Genomic DNA, 10866 nt, shown 5'->3' with positions numbered 1-10866 from the left:
TCTTGTGTAGTCAACTATAATACTGATATTAGAGGTATCGGTTATAGTCTTCTAATGGATTGAGGTATAAAGTGGTATGTTTGTTGATTTAAGGATGAAAGATGCTTAGTGGTGGATAGTACTTAAGTGGATAATAGTGACTAGTGGATTTATGAACCTCAGTAGTAGAGAGGACTAGTGGTATTGATTGTTATTTATAGGGATGATTATTTCATTATGATGGATAATGATAATGGGTTTAGTGATAGTGATGATTAGTTTCTATTGATGACTAAGTTTATGATGTTGATTAATTGTTTAATGAGGATTTATAGATTAATGATGCTAGTTAATAAGAGATGTTAGATGAGAGATGAATAAGTGTACTCATGGTAATTAGTGTTCTTTTGTAATAAGTGTACTCATGGTAATTAGTGTTTTTTTTTAAATGGTGACTAGTGGGATTATGTTGTCTAGAAATGAGTATTGGTTAATGGGAGAATATGTTCTAGTGGTAAATCTTGACTAGATGCTATTTTTGGCTAGTGAGTAAATAATGGTTAGTTGTTAATCCATGAATAGTGACTAAGTGATGAATAGTAGATCGATAATAATTAGACATTATATAATAACTAGTAAGTAATTGATTTAATAATAAGTGTTGGCTAGCTAATAATGAGTGAATAGGGTATAATGATGAGATAAGTGCCTATATAGTGTTATGGTTATGGTTACAGTATAATGGTATATGTTATTCATTATTATTAGTGATGATTATGAATATTGGGAAATGGCCGTTTGATGGAAATTGTGGAAAACTATGGATAATGGGAAAGTTGGTTATATATAATATATATATATATACTGGAGATTTGATTCTTTAATTTATACTTTCTTGGGTGTACTCTTGGTGATAGGGGATGCCGTGATGGGTTCTTTACTTTATGCACTAGTTGGTGATGGGCACCAACCTTTTTACTTGTGGTTACTTGTGATTGCACTTGTGTTGTTTTCTAATTTTGAATCATTTATTCCTAATTCTAGATGATATTGGCATGCATTGATACCTTATATTATATTGTTATTTCAGACATTCCATGCTTGTTATGTGCAGAGATATTGGCTTGTGTTGATGCCTTATGTTATACTGTTTTTCTGAATTGCTTACATATTATATATAGTGATGATGCAGATGATTCAGGTTCGATTCTATACCTTGACTTAGTTATGATTATCGTGCACTTTATCATTCTTATATCATGATTTAGCTCAGTTGGCTGATGATGCCTACTTTGGTACTCATTGTACCATTATTTTGGTACTCATTGTACACTTTGGTACCTTTTTTGTGCAGATTTAAGTATTAACTGTCACCATTGATAGTGGTTCATGCAGTGATTGATTTTTGAAGATAGGGTAAGCTCTTGGAGTTCGAGTGACCCGATTTTCTTTTATTTTTTGTATGTAGTCTTTAGTATCCAAGACAGATGTATTAACTATTCTAGACTTGGAGTTGTATTAATAATATTAGTTGTTCTTGTACAATCTCTGCCAGATTTTAGGATTGGTATCTGTATGATTTCTTATTCTATCTAGAACCCTAGTATTAGTAATTAATGTTCTTTAAATTTCTCCTGTGTTGGGCCTTTCTTACTGAATTAACCCATTGTGTTAGCTCCGGGTTATGGTATTGGCTTACCTACTGGTGAGAATTGGTAGGTTCCATCATAACTCATAAATCGGGTCATGATAGGGAGGGTCAAAATAGGAGCGAAGTCAACTTGTCCTTCAACTTCTCAAAGACACCTTCACAAGCATCAAACCATAGAAACTTTATCTTTTTTGGAGTCATCTTTGTAAGTGAAGCAGCAATAGATTAGAAACTATCCATAAATATCCTATAGTAACCTGCCAAGTCGAAGAAGCTCCTAATGTCATTTGGAGTTGTGGGTCTAGTCCACTTCTTAACCGCCTCAATCTTTTGCGGATCCACCTTGATCCTTTCATTAGATACAACATGCCTAAGAAATGTCATGACAATTACCAAAATTCCACTTAGAAATTTTTGCATATAACTTCTGATCCTTTAAGGTCTGTAACACCATTTGTAGGTGATGGGCATGATCCTCCTTACTTTTGGAGTACATCAAAATGTCATCATTGAAAACTATAAATAACAAATCCAAAAACTGCTTGGATACTCGATTTATAAAGTCCATAAAAGCAAATGGTGCATTAGCAAATCCAAAAGACATGACCAAGAATTCAAAATGGCCATAAGAGGTCTGAAAATCAGTCTTAGAAATATCAGCCTCTCTAATCTTCAATTGGTGATAGCCCAAACAGAGATTAATTTTAGAGCAACACTTGACTTCCTGAAGCTAAACAAAGAGGTCATCAATTCTAGGAAGCGGGTACTTATTTTTTACTGTGAACTTATTCAACTAATGGTATTCTATACACATTCAGAGAGGCCCATCTTTCTTTCGCACAAAAAGCACAGGAGCACCCTAATAAGAAACATGAAGATGGATGAAACCCTTATCAGGGAGATCCTTTAATTGACCTTTTAGTTCCTTCAATTCTGCTGGAGACATCATATAAGGAGGAATAAAAATAGGATAAGTATATAAAGGGATAAAAATCTCAAAGTCTATTTTCTTAACGAGAGAAATCCCAGGAAGATCATCGGGATAAACTTTGAGAAATTCATTTACTACGGAGATGGACTGTAGAGAGGGACTTTCAAAGTTAGAATCTTTGGATATCGATTTTTAAGCCTTGAGGTAAGAAATAAACTTCCCTTTTGGCACTAGGGAACTCCTCTCCCATTCAATTATCGATTTATTAGGAAAATAAAAAAGTAACCTTTTGAATCCTACAATACAAAGAAGCATAGCACGAATAAAGCCAACCCATACCCAAGGTCACATCAAAATACACCATATCAAGCTCTATTAAATCTAGAAATGTCTCCCTATGAAAGATAGATACTACCACACAACCTATGTAGACCTTTTTAGAAACAATATAGAGTCACATAAGATAGGGTAGAAACTGTAAAGTGGTAGAAACTAAAAAGAGGTCAAAAATACTTTCAGGACCAAAATGAAAGTGTACATCCACATAAGGAGTCATATAAGATAGGGTAGCAATCGAACCAAGAAAGCAATAAACATCACGGGAAAAAAGCTGTAACATACAAGTGATAATATCTGGGGATGCCTCAGATTCTTTATGAGTAGAAAAATCATAAAGACGATTTCAGTCATTCCTTGTCCCTGAAGTAACACCCTTCACTATTGGATATGATGAAGAGGTGATCAGAACCTTATTAGCCCTAGTGGCAACCCTATCTGAGAGATAATCACGTTGTCTATGGCCGTGCTGACCATATTTGTAACATAAACTTTTCCCCTCCTCACAATACACATGATGAATCTTACCATAAAAATGATAGGGATGATAAGATAGGGCTGACTAAGCTCCACTAATGAAAGATTGTGCACCCTATACCCTGGGACCACTGCTAGACATGAATTACTGATCACTTAAAGATGTAGGGGTAGGAGCACTAGCTTCCCAATATGAATTTACCTAAGTCTTCCTAGTGAAAAATTTTCTACCCCCGTTTTCATTATTCTGCTGGCTCATACCCTGCTCTGTGTACCAGGTTATTTTACGTTGCTTGTCCTCCATTTCCGTTTGCTTCTTCTTCTCATCATCCAACTGCTGCATATAAACTAACTTTAATATATCAATGTCATTATTTAGCATAGCAGCCTTACATCTAATATCAGGTAATGAGATAGACCCAAAGCAAACATCCTCATCCTAGACCTCATACTAAATACCAGCTCAAAAGCATAATAGGACAGATGGGTAAACTTCAATTCAAACTCCTTAATAGATATCTTACCCTGCTTCAGATTCACAAACTCTTTAGCTTTGGGTTTTCTCAAAACTTGAGCGAAGAATTGATCAAGAAAAGCACCCGAGAACTCTTCCCATATGACTGACTAAATATCTTCACCCCTCAACTCTTCCCATTCCCCATGCCACTGATAATCTACTTTTTTTAACTAATAAGTTGCTAAATCAACCCCGTATGAATCACTAGCATGCATTACCCTGAAGATCTTCTTCGTATCATTAATAAACCTTTGAGGATACTCCTCAACCATAGAACCTGTAAAGTTTAGACAATTCAGCCTCATAAATTTGGCACACCCAGGTGACTCAGAAAAACTGGTGACAAAACAAATATGATTAGAATGATAAGGCGCTAATTCCACAATCTAAGCAAGCATGTAGATGGATTGATGAAACTCAACATTCAAGATATCTCTCTGAGAAGACAGAGAAATACCAGTCTAGGAAGCCCAAGGAGGACTAGAAGGGACATGTGGCACCCAGGTGGAGTGGTGAAGTCAAGAGTATGAGCCCTATAATGAGTCTGCATATTATAAGTAAGGTGAACTTCCTATGCTTCTGCCCGAGTTGGGGTGGAGGTTCTAACTGAATTCCTATGATTGTCAAATATTCATGGAGGCACGATCTAAAATGCGAGTAAGCTAGAAGTTAAAGAAAACCAACTATAACTAGACTCTCTAGCATTAAATAGAACACAAATAAGGGAAACTATTGAAACCCTTTGGAGTTGCTCCGCTAAGTAAGGGACTAGGTCCCTCAGAATCGATCGCAGAAAATCAAACAATAGAGTGCAATAAAACTAAAAACAGTGCAAAATGAGTAAAAACCTATAACACCCCATATTTTCCTAGCATAATCTAAGTCTGAGTGCATGAGTATTCATATATAAAATTTTTGAAACACTCATTTTTTTTAGTTTAGAGTCTGCCATTTTGTTGGAAATTCAGTTAACTTTCCAACGATATAAAATTTGCCCAATTTGATAACCAGGTAAGAATTTATGGCAATTTTAAGTTTCAATCGATAAACATCATTATTTTAACCCTTAGCATGCTACGTAGACAACTTAAATAACAATTGTCAATTTTCAGTATGACTCTGTGATCATGGCGCATTGCAGATCAGGCCAAATTCCTATTTGTCAATTTCCAATGGGTTTTCACGATGGCATCGCATTGCTACGTTTATCTAGGTCCCAGTTATCCATTTTCCAGTGGCTTGGTGCGATAGTGGTACGTCGCGCCAAGGCCAAAAACTGAGGTTTTTCAGTTTTCAGTTTCTATTTTTAAATTTGTCCAAGGGTAATTAGGTTTTCTTTCACGTCCCTAATTAGCATAAAATAGGAAATTTAGCCTCAATTAACCTAAATAGTCATTCATTATTAAATCTTCTTCAAAATTGAAGATCCCCTTTTAAAAAACAAGAACCCTAGCTCTCAAATTTAAGGCAATTTCTCACAAACTCTCCATCAATCCTCCCAAATTCATTATCCCAGGTATGTTAGATGTTCATCCATGGATTCCTTTCATCCATGGATCTCAACTAACCTTTTTAATTATAAAGTTGTGATCGTTTTAAGTTATTTAATTTTAAATAATGATTTCATCCATTAATCTCCATTAACTTTGATTTAATACCATGTTTTAATGAACTTATTGTTGTTATTCTATTTCTCATGTTTTAGTGTTATCATTTATTGAATTAAATCATGACTTAGTGTTTTCCATGATAATTTCATGTCAATTATGCCGGTTCTTTAGTAATTTTGTGATTATTTTAAACATGAACTATAAGTGTTTGATAAAATGCCTACAAGAGCAATTAATTTAATAAGAGTCTTCATGCTGTGTCCTTCAATGTTTTAGTGGCATGCTACTACTATTGTTTTGAGTCCTGGGGGTATTGAATACCCGAAACCGTAGATGTTTACTTAATGTTATCTCAGTATCTTCAGAATAACTTCAGATTATATCATGATCATTATCAGAACAGTTAGTTAAACTTGGAATAGTCTAGCATTTCAGTTTCATTCAGTTGAGAGTAAGATTTAGCACCAATCGAGTATAGGGATGGCGGATTTCCTATCAGATAGGCAAACTCATTAGTAGCAGTCCCTATACTCAAGAACTATGCATCCAGCATAGGATATAAGTAGTCACGTATCAGATTAGGCTTGAATATCTCACAGGGGTCATTCGTCAGTTCAGGATTGACACCCTTAGTACCCGTGGCACGGTATTAACACCCTTTCAATCGGGGTTACAGGTTGGACCCTGATTAGCTCAAATAGGGGAATGTCAGTTAGATGATACCTCTCACAGTCTCATATATAGTCTCTGTTATAGTCCCAGCTCAGTTATTCAGTCTTAGTGTTGTTTGACCAAATCAAATAGATTTCAGTTATTTTCAGTATTTCGGTTTGCAGATTTCATCCATTTCATGTTATGTGCTTGGTCATGCATCCTCAGTGTCTATAGATTTTCATGTATTTTAAGTATTTTACAGACTTCCATGCATGTTCAGTATCTATAGATTTCATGTTCTCTATTCAGTATTCCATGTTTTACATATATATTCAGATAGATCATTACTCATATTCATGAAACCTTGCTTGTTAGCCCACCTCATTTAGCATACCAGCATATTCAAAGTACTGATTGCATACCTTTCTTTCGTACTATGATGTCTTATATCATAGGTGCTGATGCTCAGTTCTCGGATCATACTTAGTCCCTCAGATTCTCAGCAGTAAAGTAGCAGTGGTGAGTCCTAATCACTTAAGGACAAGCTATCTTACTTCACGTCTTTATTCTAGTAGTCAATAGAGTTAGTTGGGGGCTTGTCCCATCAACTCTTAGTCAGTCAGTCTTAGAGGCCTTTCAAATATTACAGTCAGTTAGTTGTTCAGTTTATCAATACTTTATTAGATTCAGATAGTTATTTTCCTAGATTTATATTTTAGTTTGAATTCAGAAATTTAAAACCTTATGGCACTTCAGTTATTCTTCCATATTCATGATTATATTATTTAGTGCTCACAGCAGGTACTAGATCATGGGTTAGCTTGTGTTCTTTCGGGACCATAAGCATCATGTAATGACTAGGGGGTAGTCTTGGGTCATTACAAACTTAGTATTAGAGACTAAGATTTTAAAGTGTCCTAGAAAGTCTGAAAGTCGCATCGAGTAGAGTCCTGTGCATGGGTGTGTAGCGCTCCATACTTATGGACAAGAGGCTACAACGCGTTTAGGAAAAGTTTCCCTTCTTTTAGTATTCATGTAGTTTGATTGAGCATGAGATTGACTTAAACTCTCAGTCTAATCGCTTTTATTCTTTTGTTTACAGAACATATCTCCCAAGAAGAATAGAAGAAGAATAGGAACTCAGCCAGCCCCTCAGTCCGTCCGGGCAAATCCTTTGGACGAACATGTCTCTCACGTAGAATTTAGGGTTGCATTCACTACTCTAGCAAACTCTGTAGCAGCACAAAATAAACGGACAACTATGTTTCGGCCAACCCAGTGGCCAATACTGTTGCAACTATAATTTGGGATTTTACCCAGATGAATCCTTCTTCTTTTACGAGATCCAAGTCTTAAGAGGATCCATAGGAATTCTTAGATATGGTTCAGAAGTTAACGGATGCTATAGGGGTGATGTCTAGTCAGAGTGCCGAGTTGGCTGTATATCAATTGCAGGATATAGCCTATACTTGGTTTAAGCATAGGAAATTTGATAGAGGTGTTGATGCAGGGCCTATTGAATGGAAAGAGTTTGCCACGACTTTCTTGGATAGATTCTTTTTATTAGAGTTGAAGGAGGCCAAATTGTTAGAATTTATTAATTTGAGGCAAGGAAACATGATTGTGAGGGAGTATTCTCTTCAGTTCACTCAGTTAGCTAGTTATTCTCTTTACTTGGTAGCTGACAATAGGTCCAAGATGAGTATGTTTGTGTCTGGCGTATCTGATAGTGTGGTCAAGGAGTGTAGGACTACAATGTTGATTAGTGAGATGAACTTATCTAGGTTGATGGTTTATGCTAAATAGATAGAGAAGCAGAAGATTAAGGGGAGTGGGAGAGAAAACAAGAAAGCTAGAATGGGTAGTTTAAATTTCAATCAGCCGAAGTCAAAAGGTGGAAGTCGTTCTCAGTTTCATAAGAGGTCTTCATCCCCAGTACCTTATTAGCCAGTACCCTAGTACCTAAATTTAAAAATAACAATAGGGATAGGGCACCAGACTCTAAGTCCTAGGTTAGTGTTAGCAGTGCTCATACCAATCCATTATGTCAGAAGTGCGGCAGACACCATCAAGGTGAGTGTAGAGCGGGTAGTGATATGTGCTTTAGGTATGGTAGGCCAAGCCATCGGATTCAAGAGTGTCGGGTAATTGCTCAAAAGGGTAGGGATGTAACAGTGCTAGTCCCATCAGTCAATAATTCCATCTGGTTGCCCTACTCAGCAGGGTGCCACTTGCAGTGCTACCAGTAGTCAACGTCCGAACTGATTGTATACTTTTCAGTCCTATCAAGATCAGTAAAATTCTCCTAACGTAGTTAATGGTACATTGCAGGTATTTTACTTATATGTTTATACTTTACTAGACCATGGAGCTTCTCCTTCTTTTGTAACTCCATATATAGCTATTGATTTCGGAGTCGGTCCCAAAACTCTAGTAGAGCCCTTTTCTGTCTTTACCCCAGTAGGTGTTTCCATTTTATCCAGGTAGGTATACAGGAACTGTCCTGTCACAGTATCTCAAAAATTTACCTCAGTTGATCTCGTAGAGTTAGAGATGACGGATTTTGATGTTATTCTCAGCATGGATTGTCTCCACTAATGCTATGCCTTAGTTGATTATAGAAACAGAATTGTTCATTTTCAGTTCCTAAATGGACCAGTCCATGAATGGAGAGGTAGTACTACACCTCTTAGGGGTCAGTTGATTTCTTACCTTAAAGCCAGAAGGAGGATATCGAAGGGGTGTATTTACCATCTCGTGCGAGTCAAAGACTCTAACTCAGAAAATCCTACTCTTGAGTTAGTCCCAGCAGTAAAAGAATTCTTAGATGTGTTTCCTAAAGAGCTTACCGGAGTTCCTCCTAAAACAGAAATCGACTTTGAAATAGACCTTCTCCCAAATACTCAGCCTATATCTATCTACCATACAGAATGGCTCCAGCTCAACTCAAAGAACTGAAAGAACAATTAAAGTATCTCCTAGAGAAGGGATTCATCAGACCCAGCATCTTCCCGTGGGGCGCACCTGTTCTATTCGTGCATAAGAAGGATAGTTCTCTCAGAATGTGCATAGACTACCATCAGTTGAACGAGGTCACAGTCAAGAATAAATATCCACTTCCTAGAATCGATGATTTGTTCAACCAACTTCAGGGTGCCAGTTACTTTTCAAAGATAGAACTCAGATCAGGCTATCATCATCTTAGAGTCAGAGAATATGATATTTCAAAAATAGCTTTCCGAACTCGGTATGGTCACTTTGAATTTCTAGTCATGTCCTTTGGTCTCATAAATTCCCTGGTAGCCTTCATAGACTTGATGAACCGAGTGTTCAAGCAGTACTTAGACATGTTTATCATCGTCTTCATTGATGACATCCTTGTTTACTCCCGTAGCAAAAATGAGCATGCAGACCATCTCAAAATAGTGTTGCAAACTCTTAGAGCTCATCAGTTGTTTGCTAAATTCAGTAAGTGTGAATTATGGCTAAGATCAATAGTTTTACTTGGCCATAATATTTTTGGTAATGTCATTAGAGTCAATCCACAAAAGACTAAAGTGGTGATAAACGGGCCCAGACGCATCTCTCCTTCAGATACCAGGAGTTTCTTGGGTTTAGCTGGCTATTACCATCGGTTTATTAAAGGGTTTTTCTCTATTATATCCCCCATATACAGATTGACTCAGAAGAATGTTAAGTATCAGTGGTCAGATTCATACGAGAAGAGTTTATAGCAGTTGAAGACTCGACTTACCTCATCCCAGTCCTTACTCTACCAGACAATTCAAATGGTTTTTTCGTGTACTGTGATGCATCCAGAGTAAGTTTGGGTTGTGTCCTCATGCAAAGAGAAAAGGTCATAGCCTACGCCTCCAGATAGCTTAAGCCTCATTAGAAGAATTATCCTACTAATAATATTAAGCTAGAAGTTGTAGTATTCGCCTTAAAGATTTGGAGGCATTACTTGTATAGGGTCTATGTGGATGTGTTCACAGATCACAAAAGCCTTCAGTATATGTTATCTCAGAAAGAGTTAAATGTGCATCAGAGATGATGGTTAGAGTTATTGAAGGATTATGACATGAGTGTTCTGTATCATCTAGGAAAGGCCAATGTTGTAGTTGATGCTCTCAATAGAATATCTATGGGTAGTGTAGATCATGTTGAGGATGGTATGAAAAAGTTAGCTCAAGAAGTCCATCAGCTTGCCCAACTAGGTGTCCATTTACTCGATTTAGTAGAAGGTAGTGTATGGGTGCAGAGTAGCTCAGAGTCATCTCTAGTTTCTGAGGTGAAGGTAAAGCAGGATAGAGATCGCAGTCTGGTTAAGTTGAAAGATTCGGTCAGAGATCAAAAAGTGAAGGATTTCTCCCAAGGAGGAGATAGTGTTTTACATTGTCAGGGTAGATTGTGTATGCTTGGTGTAGATGAGTTGAGTCAATGAATTCTTGTAGAAGCGCATGGGGCACGTTACTCTATTCATCCAAGGGACACTAAGATGTACCGCGATTAGCAGGAGATCTATTGGTAGAGTGGGATGAAGAGAGATATTACAGAGTTTGTACCTAAGTGCTCTATATGCCAGCAAGTTAAGATTGAGCACCAAAAGCCTAATGGGTCCACGTAGGAGTTCAGTATTCCCATGTGGAAATGAGAGAAAGTGAACATGGACTTTGTGATAGGTTTGCCTCGTACCCTTCATCAGCATGTC

Source organism: Capsicum annuum, chromosome 1 (genome assembly GCF_002878395.1).
Source record: "Capsicum annuum cultivar UCD-10X-F1 chromosome 1, UCD10Xv1.1, whole genome shotgun sequence".
Lineage (NCBI taxonomy): Eukaryota > Viridiplantae > Streptophyta > Magnoliopsida > Solanales > Solanaceae > Capsicum > Capsicum annuum.
This window is presented reverse-complemented; position numbering follows the sequence as displayed.